At 45.2% G+C, this 18,812-nt stretch overlaps 1 protein-coding gene across 1 annotated transcript in view; it reads right to left on the bottom strand.

Annotated features, from left to right (window-relative positions):
• TMTC4 (transmembrane O-mannosyltransferase targeting cadherins 4) overlaps positions 1-18,812 on the bottom strand; it is a 186,354-nt gene that overhangs the window by 17,504 nt on the left and 150,038 nt on the right. Inside the window, exon 1 of the mRNA XM_089679948.1 lies at positions 10,702-10,845. The gene's annotated coding sequence lies outside the window, so the exon portion shown is untranslated. Of the gene's footprint in view, positions 1-10,701 lie in introns of the transcript that reaches the window.

Here is an 18,812-nt window from a genome sequence, read left to right on the forward strand (position 1 = left end):
TAATGTTGGAGAGCTGCATGAAGTTGGACAGCGAAGAGGAGCAGCTTTGGAAGACAGGTCTTACAAAGAAGGAAGCCTGCAGGTACAAGGAATAAGGGAAGTATTCCATCAGTCTAATTTCCCGAGCATTGCAGTGCAGAGGAAGACATACTGCAAAGGTAACTTTTTCTTCAGCTTTAAGTCACAAGATAACTTACTATCTAATGCCATCAGTTCCTCCTCAAAGATTAGGCCTTATGCACATGGCCATACTGTTTTGCGCAGGATGTTTGCTGGCATCAGATCCTGTGTAGATCCATGTTGCATCTTAGTTCACCCCGTCATCCCCCCTTAATGTCTATATGAGTTGAGATGTGCACATTTTGCACATATGCCACCACCATGTGAATGACTTATTCAGATCTGAAGTATACAATAGCATGTAGTCAGCGAGCACCACCGATCACACATTGTTTACATGTTGGCCTTAAATGAGTCATTCAAGTGGTACATGTGCAGTAATTCTGAATAACTAAAGTTATTCTGCTCCTGTGCCGCAGCATGAATGACGTATTCAAGACCAACACAGTGCAATCAGTGGTTGTGGCACCCACTGCTTACATAGTTACATATTTAGTCTGGCTGACAAGACAAAAGTCCATCCAGTTCAACCATAAAAAAAAGTTATAATCCTACACCCACAGTTGATCCAGAAGAAGGCAAAAAAACCCAGCAAAGCATGATCCAATTTGCACCTGCAGGGGAGAAGATTCCTTCCTGATCCCCCGAGAGGCAATCAGATATTCCCTGGATCAAATTTACCTATAAAGGTTAGTATCCAGTTACTGTTTATCAAGTGTATCTATGAAAGAATCCAGGCCTTTTTTTAAAGCAATTTACTAAGCTGGCCAGAACCAACTCTTGAGGGAGTCTATTCTACATTTTCACAGCTCTTACTGTGAAGAAACCTTACACACTATTGTTTAAGTGTTGGCATTGTGCAGCAGCACCCAGGGTCCATAACTCTGTACACATATAATCATTAGTACAAATGTTTACAGTGTAAAATATGGTTCAAAAGCAGGACAAAGAACACAGATCTTTAGCTTTGGTTTATGCAGCTAATTGCTGTCAACCAAAAGAGAGCAGTGTGCATGGGCCCATAACATACAATACTGTATTTAGATCAATATGAACCACATATCTGAACACAACAGATTGGTACTCCCATGTGCATGAGTTCTTAGACGCTTTTATGCATATAAAATCATATATGGGCAGCACAGTGGCTAAATGGTTAGTGTTTCCGCCTGGCAGTACTAGAGTCGTTGGTTAGAATCCCAACCACGGCACCACCTGCCTGGAGTTTGCATGTTCTCCCTGTGCCTGCGTGGGTTTTCTCCGGGTACTCCGGTTTCCTCCCACACTCCAAAGACATGCTGGTAGGTTAATTGGCTCCTGTCTAAATTGGCCCCTAGTATGTGTATGTATGAATGTAAGTTAGGGACCTTAGATTGTACACCCCTTGAGGGTTAAGGACTGATGGGAATGTACAATATATATGTAAAACACTGTAAATTGACGGTGCTATATAAATAGCTGAAATAAATTTAAAAAAATATATATAATCATGACACCTTGTGGGCGGATCCAGATCAGGAGGACCAACTTTCTTTTTTTTTTCACCCCTTTCCTTTCACTTTTTGTTAACATTTGAAGATTATATGGATGTCACGGGGGAGACCTCAGAATCTCCCCATCTTAATATGCTTCAGGAAGCAAGGCTTCGTGCCTTGCAGTACTGGGAATATTTCTTGACATTCTTGCTCCCTCACCTCTCCGTGAAACTGAGTTGATGTTTAGTCTACATCTTACTGTAATGTCCATTCACAACTGTAATTTTAACAGTTTTTTTGCGATTTGGTGATTACAGTTATTGAATCCCACACCCTCGGCACACGGTCGCACTATTTGGTAGGGCCAGCCTGTTAGATTTGGTTCTCTTGGATTATATGTATGCCTTTTTTTTTTCTTGTCATTTGCTTGATATTGATTGTATCATTGCATTATGTTAAATCTTTGAAAAACAAATCTATTGAAACAGAAAATCATATGATCATTCTGTTTTCTCAGGAGAAAAGGAATTGCAGCATACTACTGACTCTGGAGATGTGTCAGGGCTCCCGGGTGTGACCAGAGGTATGTGACTGATGCAGGGAAACGCAGACTTCAGATATGTTATAAACAATGTAATTTATTAACACTAACAATACAAACATAAACGCAGTGCAATACTAAAACATAACACAGTGCAAACAAACCAAACCAACCACCCACAGATAACAGTACATACAATGCAAGCGTCGTCAGGCAGGCCGGGTCAATATCAATCGGGCAGGTAGGTACAGGGGGAGCAAGCGGAGAATGGTCGGGGTCACAAGCCAGGTTCAGCAGGTAGCGGGCAGCGTGGTACAGTGGGTCAGGCAGAGGAGAATGGTCAGACAAGCCAGGGATCAGGAGCAGGAGAATGGTCAGACAAGCCAGGGATCAGAGCAGGGTCAGCAGAGAATCAGACAGGAACAGGAAACAGGGCCCAGGAGAAACACACACCAAGGCCCAGTCTGCAGGTCTGAATGTCCCTTAAATACACCAGTATAATTAGTTCCAGGTGTTTGACTGGCTGCAAGGTTGAGTCTCTGATTGCTGGGTGCACCCGCTGGCCAGCCCTGGTACTGCAGCTCATAAGGCAGGTGAGTCCCACTATTGCTGGCCAGTCCATTCCTGACAGTACCCCCCCCTCAAGGAGCGGCCTCAGGACGCTCCAAACAGTCCTAGCTGGGCAAAATGTTCGGGCTGGACTCCGGGCAGAGGCACATCGGGCTGGACTCCGGGCAGAGGCACATCGGGCTGGACTCCGGGCAGAGGCACATCGGGCTGGACTCCGGGCAGAGGCACATCGGGCTGGACTCCGGGCAGAGGCACATCGGGCTGGACTCCGGGCAGAGGCACATCGGGCTGGACTCCGGGCAGAGGCACATCGGGCTGGACTCCGGGCAGAGGCACATCGGGCTGGACTCCGGGCAGAGGCACATCGGGCTGGACTCCGGGCAGAGGCACATCGGGCTGGACTCCGGGCAGAGGCACATCGGGCTGGACTCCGGGCAGAGGCACATCGGGCTGGACTCCGGGCAGAGGCACATCGGATTACCAGGCGAAGCAGCAGGCACCGGGTCACCGGGCGGAGCAGCAGGCAGCGGGCCACCAGACGGAGCAGCAGGCAGCGGGCCACCGGGCGGAGCGGCAGGCAGCGGGCCACCGGGCGGAGCGGCAGGCAGCGGGCCACCGGGCGGAGCGGCAGGCAGCGGGCCACCGGGCGGAGCGGCGGGCGCCGGACCCCCGGGCGGAGCGGCGGGCGCCGGACCCCCAGGCGGAGCGGCGGGCGCCGGACCCCCAGGCGGAGCGGCGGGCACCGAGTCACCAGGCACGACAGCGGGCTCCGAGTCGTCTGGCAAGACTGCGGGCTCCGAGTCGTCTGGCAAGACTGCGGGCACCGAGTCGTCTGGCAAGACTGCGGGCACCGAGTCGTCTGGCAAGACTGCGGGCACCGAGTCGTCTGGCAAGACTGCGGGCACCGAGTCGTCTGGCAAGACTGCGGGCACCGAGTCGTCTGGCAAGACTGCGGGCACCGAGTCGTCTGGCAAGACTGCGGGCACCGAGTCGTCTGGCAAGACTGCGGGCACCGAGTCGTCTGGCAAGACTGCGGGCACCGAGTCGTCTGGCAAGACTGCGGGCACCGAGTCGTCTGGCGGAACAGCGGGCACCGAGTCGTCTGGCAAGACTGCGGGCACCGAGTCGTCTGGCAAGACTGCGGGCACCGAGTCGTCTGGCAAGACTGCGGGCACCGAGTCGTCTGGCAAGACTGCGGGCACCGAGTCGTCTGGCAAGACTGCGGGCACAGAGTCGTCTGGCAAGACTGCGGGCACAGAGTCGTCTGGCAAGACTGCGGGCACAGAGTCGTCTGGCAAGACTGCGGGCACCGAGTCGTCTGGCAAGACTGCGGGCACCGAGTCGTCTGGCAAGACTGCGGGCACCGAGTCGTCTGGCAAGACTGCGGGCACCGAGTCGTCTGGCAAGACTGCGGGCACCGAGTCGTCTGGCAAGACTGCGGGCACCGAGTCGTCTGGCAAGACTGCGGGCACCGAGTCGTCTGGCAAGACTGCGGGCACCGAGTCGTCTGGCAAGACTGCGGGCACCGAGTCGTCTGGCAAGACTGCGGGCACCGAGTCGTCTGGCGGAACAGCGGACATCGAGTCGTCTGGCGGAACAGCGGACATCGAGTCGTCTGGCGGAACAGCGGACATCGAGTCGTCTGGCGGAACAGCGGGCACCGAGTCGTCTGGAGGAACAGCGGGCACCGAGTCGTCTGGCGGAACAGCGGGCACCGAGTCGTCTGGCAAGACTGCGGGCACCGAATCACCAGGCACGACAGCGGGCACCGGGTCATCAGGTACCGGATTGTCTGGCTCGACAGCGGGCATCGGGTCACCAGGTATGACAGCGGGCACTGGGTCACCAGGCATCAGGTCATTTGGCTTGCCAGCGGGCACCGCGTCATCTGGCAAGGCAGTGGGCACCGGGTCACCAGGCATTGGATCGTCTGGCTCGACAGCGGGCACCGCGTCATCTGGCAAGGCAGTGGGCACCGGGTCACCAGGCATTGGATCGTCTGGCTCGACAGCAGGCATCGGGTCACCAGATATGACAGCGGGCACTGGGTCACCAGGCATCAGGTCATTTACCTCGCAGCGGACACCGCGTCATCTGGCAAGGCAGTGGGCACCGAGTCACCAGGTACGACAGCGGGCTCTGAGTCAATTGACACGACAGCGGGTACCGCATCAGGTACCGGATCATCTGGATCAACAGCGGGCATCGAGTCAACTGGCCTAATAGGATCGTCAGGCTGGATCAGTTCATCATGCTGGGTAGAGGCATCAGGCTGAATGCAGGCATCCGGCTGAGTAGAGGCTTGAGGCTGAGTAGAGGCTTGAGGCTGAGTAGAGGCTTGAGGCTGAGTAGAGGCTTGAGGCTGAGTAGAGGCATCCGGCTGAGTAGAGGCTTCAGGCTGAGTAGAGGCTTCAGGCTGAGTAGAGGCTTCAGGCTGAGTAGAGGCTTCAGGCTGAGTAGAGGCTTCAGGCTGAGTAGAGGCTTCAGGCTGAGTAGAGGCATCAGGCTGAGTAGAGGCATCAGGCTGAGTACAGGCATCAGGCTGAGTAGAGGCATCAGGCTGAGTAGAGGCATCAGGCTGAGTAGAGGCATCAGGCTGCGTACAGGCATCAGGCTGAGTAGAGGCTTCAGGCTGAACCACGGAAGGCAGGCTCACCGGTTTGGATACTGGCAGGATGGTATTGGTTGGAAAGAATTTTCGCTTTTTTCTGGTTTTAACTACTGGAGCACTGCAAGTAAACGCAGGTCTGCAAACGAATGGAGTAGCTGGAGACAGAGAAGAGCTGGAGGATGGAACAGGAGAGGGAGCAGTTGCTACAGAGGGCTTTTTTACAGGGTTAAAGGCAGGATAGGTGCAGCGAGTGGGAACAGGGTACTGACATGCGGTAGATAGCAGGGCAGGAGGAGCTGTTGGGAATGCAGGAATAGAGCTTTGAGGAAATAGATTAGAAGCAGGACTGGGTTTTTGTAAGCTGAGGCTGGGTGCAACAAATCTGTCCATGTCTGCAGTAGGGGTTGAACAAAGCTGAGCTTACACAAAGCCTGTCTGACCAAAGACTGCACTGCGTTTATACAATCTCTTAGTGTCTGTGGTGAACATGCAGCATAATGCTCCAAGAAGCAATCCACATCATCCTCTAATAACCATACCAGGGACTCTACCTGGTCGGCACTAAATGGTGGCAAAAATTCATCCCTGCATTCAGATGTACCAGATGAAACCAACTCCGCACAAATCTGAATCAATGGCTGCACCTCAGAGAATTCTGTGCCCTGATCTACTAGAACATGAGCGAGCCGTATACATTCTAGCAGTTCATCCCGGGTATACTCCTTCAGAGTTTGATAAGCATACTCTCTGTCATCAAACACTAGCAGATATAAATACACAACCTCATCAAGATCCATCCTTCCCATCAACAAACCAAGATGGCTTCCCTGTGCAGCCACTTCTGGTCAGGATTGGCCTTGGTGTAATGTCAGGGCTCCCGGGTATGACCAGAGGTGTGTGACTGACGCAGGGAAATGCAGACTTCAGATATGTTATAAACAATGTAATTTATTAACACTAACAATACAAACATAAACGCAGTGCAATACTAAAACATAACACAGTGCAAACAAACCAACCACCCACAGATAACAGTACATACAATGCAAGCGTCGTCAGGCAGGCCGGGTCAATATCAATCGGGCAGGTAGGTACAGGGGGAGCAAGCGGAGAATGGTCGGGGTCACAAGCCAGGTTCAGCAGGTAGCGGGCAGCGTGGTACAGTGGGTCAGGCAGAGGAGAATGGTCAGACAAGCCAGGGATCAGGAGCAGGAGAATGGTCAGACAAGCCAAGGATCAGAGCAGGGTCAGCAGAGAATCAGACAGGAACAGGAACAGGAAACAGGGCCCAGGAGAAACACACACCAAGGCCCAGTCTGCAGGTCTGAATGTCCCTTAAATACACCAGTATAATTAGTTCCAGGTGTTTGACTGGCTGCAAGGTTGAGTCTCTGATTGCTGGGAGCACCCGCTGGCCAGCCCTGGTACTGCAGCTCATAAGGCAGGTGAGTCCCACTATTGCTGGCCAGTCCATTCCTGACAAGATGCTAATGTATTTTAAGCTCACAGCTATTTACCTTCATTTTATTTTTACCAATGATACAATCTATCATGAGAGAAGCATGAAGGCTGAAAATACCATTTGCCCATATGTCATGCATGCCCTCTTAGAGCAATACATTGATTCACCTTTTAATGAACATAAACCTGAAATGTAAAGACCATGTAATCCAACGTTCTCAGCATATAGCGGATACCTAGAGGTGCTTACATGTTAAATTCTCTTTCAATGTATGCAAACCAGGTAATGTGATATACACATATTTCCTATTCCAATGGGCTGAGAGCCTGGTTCCACCCTATTCTGCCCCTTAAACCTTGATTAGCAGTCAGTGAGGCAAACCAATCACAGTAATGGACCAATAGTGAGCCTTATCAGGTCATATGTGTTGGAGTCAGGCTCTTAACCCATCATTCCAGGAAATGTGTATATCAGGCCCTTCCCAAAATGTTTTCATTGAAAATATACCTTGAGGTGACTACTGCTGACCGTGCTGGACTGGCTGTTTTACACTTGCATTTCATCTTCAGAACTACACTTGTGATTTTTAGTAGCTCAGTGTCATCAAACCTGCTACTGATTAATCACCAATTATGAACACATAAGACAAAGGGTTTCTTAATGGACTCTTCCTCAGCCAGGTTTCCTTCAGAGGTTGCTAGGGGTTACTTGGCCAATGAGCAGTTTTCGCCGCCCAGATAAGCAATTACTGACATCAGTTTTATTTTAGTTTTTTTTAGATCTTTAAGGTGGACATTCTTCCTACTGTCCACCAATATAAGGACATTCTCCCTGCTTTTTATCACTGGAATGGTGTCCATCTCCCAATGACCACCAGTGTAATCACCCAATGATCAACAATCTACAGGGGTCCAACTCCACTATGTACCAATGCAAACAGCCATTTCACTGATCACTATTTTAAGGAGGCTCTTCTAACCAACCATGAAAATGAACATTTTACTGACCATCAGTGTAAGAAGTGATTTACTGACCCATCAATAAGAGAAAATGCAACAATTTTCAATGTCCACGTTATTGTCATTTATTTCAGTAGTATGACTGAACATAATTGCCATACAGAGCAGGTTTCAAAATATGCAAAAGTTCCACATTTCTTATTCTTTTATGTATTCCTAAAGTTTAAGTTGCTCTTCATGCTGATGTAGTGTAGCTGTAGATATAATAATAAAAAAATTGTATTGGGTTCCCTTAGACTTGAAAGTTAGCTAAAGGGTTCCTGAATGTTAAAGGATAAGTTCACCTTCCTGAAAGTTACACCAGCATTTAGGGCGTTACGTGTTCAGCCAGTACACCCCCCCAACACACACCCAATCTCCCCCTCCCTCATGACAACAGGTGGGGGATCCTCTCCCTACACCTGCTGTTAGATATAAAAAAACAGAATGACTGTGTGGGGCTCCTCCTGCACAACTGTGACATTTATTCACAGGAATCTATGAATAAATACACTACAGTGTGAGTACTCTCATAGTCCATCATACGGTAGGTGTCCGTGGCCTATTGCATTAGGGTGTGCATCCCAAAGCTCAAACACGTGTGTGTGTGTATGTATGTATATATATATATGATATAATATACACACACACATACATACACACACTCACACACACTCTTTTACAAATGTGCCCAAACCTTTTTAGTATGTAATAAACTGTGGATGGTGTCATTTTTTTTTTAGTTCTATTTTATGTTTTTTTTTTTATTTAAAACTGTTTTTTTTACAATATTATTTTTTATTTATTTAGCCCAGTTGGGCAGCTTTGATGAAATATCAGGGGTTTAGACCCCTGATGTCTCACTTTTAAAGGATAAGTTCACCTTTGGAATGTGTTACATGTTCCACCTGTTTTAGGGTGGAACATGTAACATGTTCCCATAGCAACAGCCACATCCCCTGCCCCCTCCCTCCCTCCGAGATAGTATGGGATAACTTCTCCCTGTACTATCTGTCAGATTTGAAAACAACGTGGTCATGCCGGGCTCCCCCCACATGGCCATGTCACTCATTCACAGAGTTCTGTGAATGAGTGCCTACAAGTCCCAGAAATTAATTGAAGCTTCCTGTCAGTATATCTGCTTGCTCATACATCCCGTACGGCAAGCAGATATTCTGACAGGTCTGCAGGAGACCTGCATGGCATCAGCAATCTACTGATCACTTGTGTAATGTTTTATAGGCTCCTTTTGACAAAAATAATAAATGTACATTTTTTTACCTGCAAAAAAATGTATTTATTATTTTTGTCCAAAAGGTGAACTTATTCTTTAAGATAGAGAAAGGGACTGAGGACAGAGATTCGCCAGTCCCTTTCTCTGCAGCCTCAGCTGCACTGGACAGTGAATGAATGGGAAGTGATCTCTGCTGTTCACTGACAAATCAAAGCATGGTAAAAAGTTTACTATGCTTCAGTCATAAATGAACGGTACCAATCACTCACTGTTAATTTACAAAAGGAAAGGGCCACACAGAATGTGAGCTGCATGGGGTGGTTATGGTGTGCCCAGGCCTATGTAGTCTATTGACACTTCCTACAGCTTTCAGGCAGAAATCCCCATACAAAGGTACGGGCAGAAAGCTGCAGCAAGTGTCTGCAGGAGCCTGACAATGCACCCTTGATTCCATAATTGTGGGAGCAATGCTCTGCAGGCTCCTGAGGGAAAAAATAAATGCACTTTTTTGTGTATATTACTATTATTTTTTTTAAGGTGAGCTTTGCCTTTAAAAAAAGGTTGAGAAATGCTTACCTAATGGGTAAACATCACAATTAGAGTTTGTCTAAAGTGGTTCCAAAGCCTTAAGGTTTTTATTACCTTCAGGCATTCTTTGCATTAATGTGAAAACAAAACCTCCTGGATCCAGGATCCCCCCTGCCTAAAGGATCAAGTCTGGTATTGATCCAGCACTGTGCATGAGAGCAGCGATTTTCTCCACTATGTGTCTATGAGCACAAGCAGTGGGGCTCTGAAGCCATGTGAACCCCCCATGAGTGACTCGCTTTGAAGGGGGGGTACTCAGATGGCAGGAAGAGCCAGGGCAGGGGTTCCCAGAAGAGGAGGATTGGGTCTGCTCTATGCACAACCATTGCACAGAGCAGGTAAATGAAACATGTTTGTTATTAAATAAAGGTTAAGTAATTACTTTTACCTACAGTTACAGTTGTTTTTATGCAGTGGTGGGGTTCTGGGGGTCAGTTGACCTGCAGAGCTAGCAATCAATAGTGACAGTCATGTCAGTAAGGGCCCTGACAATAACCTGGACAATTGGGGGGTTATTTACTAAAAGTGGAGAGTACAAAAGAATCCAATCAGCTTTCAGGTTTTATTGAAGAAGCTGATTGGTTTGTACATAGAGATGCACCAGATTTTGCACTCTCCGGGCTTAGTAAATCAACCCCTTGGTGTGTATAGGGGGTAGAATTGGATCAGGGTGGTAGTTCCAGCAGACACATCATTATCCCACATCTTCCATGGTGGTTGTTTCATTACTCATAGATCACAAGGTGAACCTAACAACCTCAGGTTTAGGACGCTTGTTGTTACAAAAACTACAATTAAAAACAAACCAAAACTGAAAGTCCTGGCCATTGGCAGCACAGAACACACACGAAGTGCCATTCATTGTTCTACTCAGCTGGGCCTGGAGCAGTCACTGTGGCCCTGTCCTGAGAGCAGAGTCCACACAGGAGCGCCTACCTGGCAGGACTGTACACGGGTGAGGCACACTGAACTATACACACAGCAGTGCAGTGCCAGCTCTCCGGTGTGCATGACACTGGGCACCCCCTGCCGTGCTCCTCGTACTGGAACATTGGCCCCCTGATTAGAATTTCCTAGGACTCTGCTACTTAGACACACTCACCACGTTCACAGATCAGATGAAATCCCGTCCAGCAGAGGAAATGTGTGTGAGGAAAGCTTACTTCCTGCTCGTCCTCGACATGCCCAGTCACATGGTCTGCCCTGGGACTGTGCCCTGTACTGGTGAGGTAACCATTAATATGTTGAGCCGTTCATTTCCTGCCAGCTTTATGGCACCCTGCGTTGTGAACACTGTTCCCTCCACCACGAGGACTGGGGAACCTCGTCACATCATGTAATAAAATAGGGCCATTGGGGTGTATGTGGTGCCTCCCCATAAGCTTCAATGGCTGTCTTCAAGTGTTTTTTCCTCTTTTGAACTTGAGGTAACACCTGCTTTATATGTTATATGTGTTCCTTCATGTACCATCCAGTGCTGCTCACCTGTGTACTTGTATTAAAATCACCTCCCCCTCCATTTATTACACCTGCACAGAAGGGTGGGTTACATGCACATGAACTGGGTTACATGGGATGCATGCGCATTAACTGGGTTACATGGGATGCATGCGCATTAACTGGGTTACATGGGATGCATGCGCATTAACTGGGTTACATGGGATGCATGCGCATTAACTGGGTTACATGGGATGCATGCGCATTAACTGGGTTACATGGGATGCATGCGCGTTAACTGGGTTACATGGGATGCATGCATACGAACTGGGTTACATGGGATGCATGCATACGAACTGGGTTACATGGGATGCATGCACATGAACTGGGTTACATGCACATGAACTGGGTTACATGGGATGCATGCACATGAACTGGGTTACATGCACATGAACTGGGTTACATGGGATGCATGCACATGAACTGGGTTACATGCACATGAACTGGGTTACATGGGATGCATGCACATGAACTGGGTTACATGCACATGAACTGGGTTACATGCACATGAACTGGGTTACATGGGATGCATGCACATGAACTGGGTTACATGCACATGAACCATGAACTGGGTTACATGGGATGCATGCACATGAACTGGGTTACATGGGATGCATGCACATGAACTGGGTTACATGCACATGAACTGGGTTACATGGGATGCATGCACATGAACTGGGTTACATGGGATGCATGCACATGAACTTACATGGACCCAGGGCTATTTTTTAGCAGGAACGTGGGGGTAAGGCAGCTTCAGCACCTCCACCACTGAATTTATAAAATGGCAAGGGGTGCTGGAAGGTCTATTGATGTTGGGGAATCTGTTGTTGCTGGATGGCGGGGGAATCTCTTACTGAGGGAAGGGTCTATTGTTCCAAAAGGGTCTGTTGTTGCTGGGAGGGATCTACTGTTGAGGAAGGGTCTGTTGTTCCTGGGAGGAATCTACTGTTGAGGAAGGGTCTGTTGTTCCTGGGAGGGATCTACTGTTGAGGAAGGGTCTGTTGTTCCTGGGAGGGATCTACTGTTGAGGAAGGGTCTGTTGTTGCTGCAAATAAACAAATACAACTTCAATAGGAGAATTTGTTTCATTTCTTTGTATCACCTGAGGCTGTATGTAAGGGTTTACAACCACATTAACTGGCATTAGTGTTGTCAGCCGACAACAGAAAGTTCTGTTACTGTCAGGATATCCAAGAAAGAAACTATGCAACAGATTAACAAGAAAGGATTTGCTCAAGAAAGTGATTTGCAAGGGGGTTTATTTACTAAAGCTGATGAGTGTAAAATCAGGCTCACTTCTGCACAGAAACCAATCAGCTTCTAACCTCAGCTTGTTCAGTTAAGCTTTGGCAATAAAACCTGGAAGCTGATTGGTTTCTATGCAGAAGTGAGCCTGATTTGCACACTCCAGCTTTAGTAAATAACCCCAGTGAGACTTAATGCCATACATACTGAAATACAGAATATGGGTTCATATACACTTTAACGCAGTAAAAAACATCCTCGGCCATTTTGTAGCACAGTACAGCATATATGTTATTTATGAGCACATATGCAATACATGAGTTGCATCCATCCTGGTTTGTTGATACTACCTAATTGTGTAACAGTACCCCCTCTACCTGTATGTACAGTATGCACAGTCTTTTACAAATGAATGTTTCATACATGCAAAAGGATTTCCACAACATTATTAGTTAACTAAAGAGTACAGGCTAAACTAATAGGTTTTTCCACACAAACAAAGCTAGGACACTGTATTTTGACAGCGGTACTCACCGAATTCGGGGTACACTGATCAATAACTGTAGATGATTGGCTGCAACTGCTGATCTTCGAACATTTTCCAACACAGATGCCATGTGAATACATTAAATTTGCATAACAACAAGCTCCTCTTTAAGAGAAAAGGAGATTTGAGGCCCTGGTAGGATAGGCAAAATAAAAATACTTTTTAAAACGTTATTTCTTTGCTCATGACCATTCAGCTCTGGAAGATTTACCCCCCTTTGCGATACGGCACTGCATTTTTTTAACTGACAATTGCGCGGTCATGCAATACTGTACCTAAATTAAATTTGTGTCCTTTTTTCCCACAAATAGTGATTTCTTTGGGTGGTATTTGATCAGCTCTGCGTTTTTTACTTTTTTGCATTATAAACAAAAAAAAGACTCAATTTTGAAAAAATATATATATATATTTTTTATTTTCTACTATAAAACATATCCAATGAACAAATTTTAAAAATCAGATTTCTTCCTAAATTTAGGCCAAAATGTATACTGCTACATATTTTTGGTAAAACAAAATATCCCAATAAGTGTATATTGATTAGTTTGCGCAAAAGTTATAACAAACTATGGGATATATACCGGAATTTTTTTTTATATACTAGTAATGGCGGCGATTAGCAATTTATAGCGGGACTGCAATATTGCGATGGACATTTTTACACTGACAATTTGTGGGAACCAGTGACACTAATACACTAATCAATGATAAAAATATTCACTGATTACTGTACTAATTACATTGGTTGGGAAGGGGTTAACATCAAAGGGTTAAGTGTGTGCCTAGTTATGTGCTTGGCGTTCACTAGGTGGTGTTAGTACAAGAGGAACTGATGGATCGTATTCCAAGCACTGCAGGGACAAACAATCAATCACTGTCCCCTGTCACAATAGTGCTGTGCCTATGTGACAGTTCACAGCAGAAGCAATCCACCGGCGGCGCACGCATGCCCCCGTGAGGCGAAAGTGCAAAAACACGTGTATACACATGATTTTGCACAGGATAGCCACCCTGTAGCAGTAAAACCGCTATAAGGCGGATGTAAAAATATGTACAAAACTGCTATTTCCTTCTGGATAATAATGATAAATTATAAAGATTGATCTAAACTTTTGGATAGGTATTTGTGCATACTCTGCCTCTTTGAGGAGCTTAAGTTTGAGATAAACCCAGAAACACCAATACTTTACCAAAATTGTCATGGTCAGGCAGCCAGGAAGCAAGCTGATTGAAAATAATATAAACTAGGGGCTGACTTCTGGCATAACCCCTCATAGTGTCCATCTCACACCAAGCCTAGTAAATCCTATTGCAGCCAGCCAGAATCCTCCAGGACCAACTTCCTGTCCAGTTCTGAGATGTCGTTGTGAAATGCTGAGAGCTGAAACGTAAGCTGAAAGATGTGAAGGTGTGTCGCAATAAACCATGCTCTTAAGAACATCTACTTTTCACCATGCCCATGCCCTCTAGATCGAATGCTCCCAGTCCTCCACTGCATTCTTAGGTTAATATCAAATCTAGGAATGACCCTGGGTTTGGTGAACCATTTGAGGCTGAGCTAGTTGCCCTTTTTTTCATATGCACTTCTCTCATGTGTGCTTTACATCAGTGGTGTATTTAGGTTTTGTGCTGCCCTAGGCAACACAAAAATCGTCTACCCCCACGGACACCGAGCAACACAACCCCCTTCCCCCTCCCATGGAGAGAGCCTGACATTAACCCACGACACCCTTGCCCCCCACCTGGGACAGCCTTCCACTACCCCCCACTGCGATAGAGAGACGCTCATCTTCACAGCTCTGGACATCCCCGGGAACGAGAGTCAGGCTCTACATACACTATGAAGCAGCCCGCAGCCTCTCTCGGATCCCACCTGGTTCCCATGGTGCGTGTGTCCCTTCTTTCATTCCTTCTTCTGGGGGGAGGTGCTGCCCCCCCTAAAAAAATGCCGCCCTAGGCAAGTGCCTTGTTTGCCTTGTGGTAAATACACCCCTGCTTTACATGTGTGTGTATTTCCTAAACTTTACATCTCCCATTTTCCTATAGGGTAATACTTACCAAAAGCATGAAAATTCTTATCTCAAGTTCTGACAAAGGTTTTCAATGCCCTGGTTTCAGAAAGATACAATAACTTTATCATGTGACTTTGTATTTAACACAAAATTAAATGACTAATTTCTAACAGTGACTAACAATGACTAATTTCTAATGACTAACAGTTGACTAATTTCTCACAAAATGCTAAAAAAAAAAACACAGTACTCACCAACATTCATGCAGAGCCATGTTGAAGGACTACTTTCACAAAAAGTATCATATTTTGAGAATTGTGGCTAGACATGGAAGTATACAGTGATGTGAAAAAGTATTTGCTCCCTTCCTGATTCTTTATTGTTTTGCATATTGGTCACATTTAAATGATTCAGATAATCAAACAGATTTTAATATTACAGAAAGATAACCCAAGTAAATACAAAATGCAGTTTTTAAATGATTTAATTTAAGGGGAAAAAGCTATCCAAACCTTCCTGGTCCTATGTGAAAAGGTAATTGCCCTCTAAACAACTTCTTTTTCACATAGGGCCAGGCAGGTTTGGACAGCTTTTTTCCCTTCATAAATGAAAATCAACCTTTAAAAAGTGCACTTTGCATTTACTCAGGTTATCTTTGTGTAATATTCCAATTTGTTTGATGATCTGAATCATTTAAGTGTGACAAATATGCAAACAAAATCAGAAAGGGGGCTAATACTTTTTCACAGCACTGTATGATTTGATTTTTTAATCTACATATCTATATTTACATTTTTCTCCAAATTCACTGTACATTCAGACCATGAATGAAAAATGATCTATGAATGAAAAACAGGCAGATGATTGAAAGTTCTGCCTCCTCTGTTCCTAGATCATGTTTCATTTATGGAAGCTATAATAGAGCTTCTGTGAATGAAGGAGGTGGATGAGTGCCTGTCTCAACTCCTCACCTCTATTAATCTCTACTGCATCAGAAGATTACGGCAGCAAGGGAGGGGTAGGGGGGAAATTGAAGGAGGAATATTTCTACTAAACCAAGACAAAGCAGTACAAGGGACATATCACAGTGATAGTAGGTAATGTCCCTTGTGCTTATTTTAATTTTTTTTCTTTAATGTAATAAAATCGCAGCACTGTGGGAGACTATTCTCTTGGTGGTGCTACTGAAAATCTTGTATGTAACAGCTCAAATTAAAATGTGATATAAACAAACAGATCAATCTCCTGAGTTTTTAGTAGCACCCCTGATATGCTAAAAGCACGCATGTAGCCCTAGGTTTACCCAATCAGGTTTTTAGGACTTTTTGGGTTATAGTTGGGATTCCTCAAAGACGCTGAGATCTTGCAAGACATACTTTTCTCAATCTCTTAAATTCAGTTTCTAGTTATAATTTTCTGGTATGCTTGTCAAGAAACAGTCAACTATTATATATGGTCTCTTATAGACATTAAAGAAATGTGTTACTTCTCAGCCACATTTTAATTTTCTCTTGAGAAAAAATGTTTCGTTTTGGCTCAGTGACCACATGTACTGTAGTTACATATTCGTTCTTTAGAAGTCTCTTGCAAGGAAGCAGGTGAAAAAACAAAAACATTGAACTTTAAACTTTGTGCTGCCTATCTGAATGAAGTTATTTCTAGGGCCACAAAATGCTTCATCTTAATATTTAACCCACATGCTGCTTATACAACCTTCCTGCTCTTTAATGCAGCACACACTTAGACCTGCCCTGAAAGGAAGGGTTAATATAAGCCAACGTGCAAAACCACACTTGTGGAATTACATCCTGTTGGGGTTTTTTTTAAGCTTTCATTTTGTTATGTACATTCTTATTTTTTGTGTGTCAGACAAGAGTTTCCTGCTTTGGATGACCCTTGCGAAACCTTCTCGACTCCCTCAAAAGTTAATGGCAAGGCACCTTTCTTAGCAGCAGCCAAGGAATGAGTTCTTGCTTTGAAATCAAAGGGTTATGGTCTCTGCTCAGCAGTGGCTCTCTCAGAAACTATGAACTCCAGTCTGTAAAAACAAACAAGAGCATCACAGAGTAAATTGCTTGTAGGCTACTACGAAATTACTCTTTTGATGGTATTTTTAAACACATAAATGAAAAGAAATTTCTTAAAAGTGTAATCCCTTTAAAATGTTTCTTCTGAAACACCATGAAATGGAAGTTGCTGAACAATTGCACAGAGCTCCACAGGAAATACTTTAAAGGAAATTATCATTAAAAGGACACATTGCCCTTATTTAATGGAGAGCCTATCACTCATGAGGCTGGGCATGTCATTTCATGAAAGGTAAAGGTGACCCTTCTATCACCTAGAGATCTAACCACATTTCCTAAATATACTTTTCCCAGCAAAAAAATGCTGTGTTGATTTCATAGTATTCTGAACAATTATCTAAATATGAAATTGTGGAGATAACAGTAAAATATACACAGCTCATGGGATGAGTTGCATGATGTGATATGGATCATGCTATCAGCCATGGAGCACTTTTGATATAACACTTAAAAGCTTACATAAGCAACAAAATGATGAGGGCACTATGCATTAAATTGTGAATACTGTGTGTGTGTGTGTGTATATATATATATATATATATATATATATATATATATATTTATTTATTTATTTATTTATACACACATACACATAAATCCTACAAATTACATTGACACCAGGATCATTAACTGATATGGTCATCTTACTAACCCATGGCCAACCAAGGTATGTTTAAAAGTATCCTGGTATTTAAGGGGTTATAGCAAGCACTTGGCTTGCTTCTTTTTTTTTTTAGAGGCTGTGACGCCACCCGATCCCTTTTACAGTATTTTCTGTCAACTGTTGTTCCTGTGCTCTCCTAATCCCCCTGGGGAGCATGGCACAGTGGTAAACTGATTTAGGATGCTAAGCACAAGGAACTCAGAGAACATATCTCCCCTGTCTCTCCCTGTCATTCCCTGGCTACTGAAGCCAGGTATGCAGCTATTCAAGCACTATTTGTGCTTGATTACTTGCAGTGGAGGGCAACATTATGGGTCTAACAGACCCCTGATTTCTCAATAAAGAAGACCCGTCACCTGCCCATGCTATCACATAGGCAGCTTGTTAAAAAAAAAAATGGTAATAAAATTCATAAAAAATTATTTATTTTATTTAAAGTACTTATATAGCGCCATCCATTTACACATATATATTGTACATTCACATCAGTCCCTAACCCTCAAGGGACATACAATCTAAGCTCCCTAACTCACATTCATACATACACATACTAGGGGCCAAATTAGACAGGAGCCAATTAACCTACCAGCATGTCTTTGGAGTGTAGGAGGAAACTGGAGTACCCGGAGGAAACCCACGCAGGCACAGGGAGAACATGCAAACTCCAGGCAGGTGGTGCCGTGGCTGGCACTAGAACCAACAACCTAGCACTGCCAGGCGGAAGTGCTAACCATTTAGCCACTGTACAATTAATTAAAAAAATGTAAAGGCACCCCCATTGTCATACATACAATGCAATACAAATGTGCACATAGGGCACACATGTGTATGTAAATTGCATCACTATGAATGTCAGGATGAGAGCAATAATTCTAAGACCATAATTCATGGTTAACACTAAATAACCTGTGGAGGCTTCTAAAGTGTCTCGTCCATGGACGGTTTTGGGCACCATAATTATTCACGGGTGCACGCAATTTTAAAGATTGACATGTTTTACTGACAGAATTATGGAGGCTGCCACTGTCAACTTCCAGAAACAAATTCTGGTCTTTGTTGTCTGTGGCATTATTACTTACTGAGGAGCTGATCAGGGACAGGCATGCTGCTAGTGAAGTCAGAGGAAATTCTGACCAGCTTCTACACAGGCAGGAGAAG

The sequence above is a fragment of the Staurois parvus genome, unplaced genomic scaffold, assembly GCF_062004578.1.
Source record: "Staurois parvus isolate SC_StPar_1 unplaced genomic scaffold, SC_StPar_1.0 ptg000233l, whole genome shotgun sequence".
In the NCBI taxonomy this organism is placed as follows: Eukaryota; Metazoa; Chordata; class Amphibia; order Anura; family Ranidae; genus Staurois; species Staurois parvus.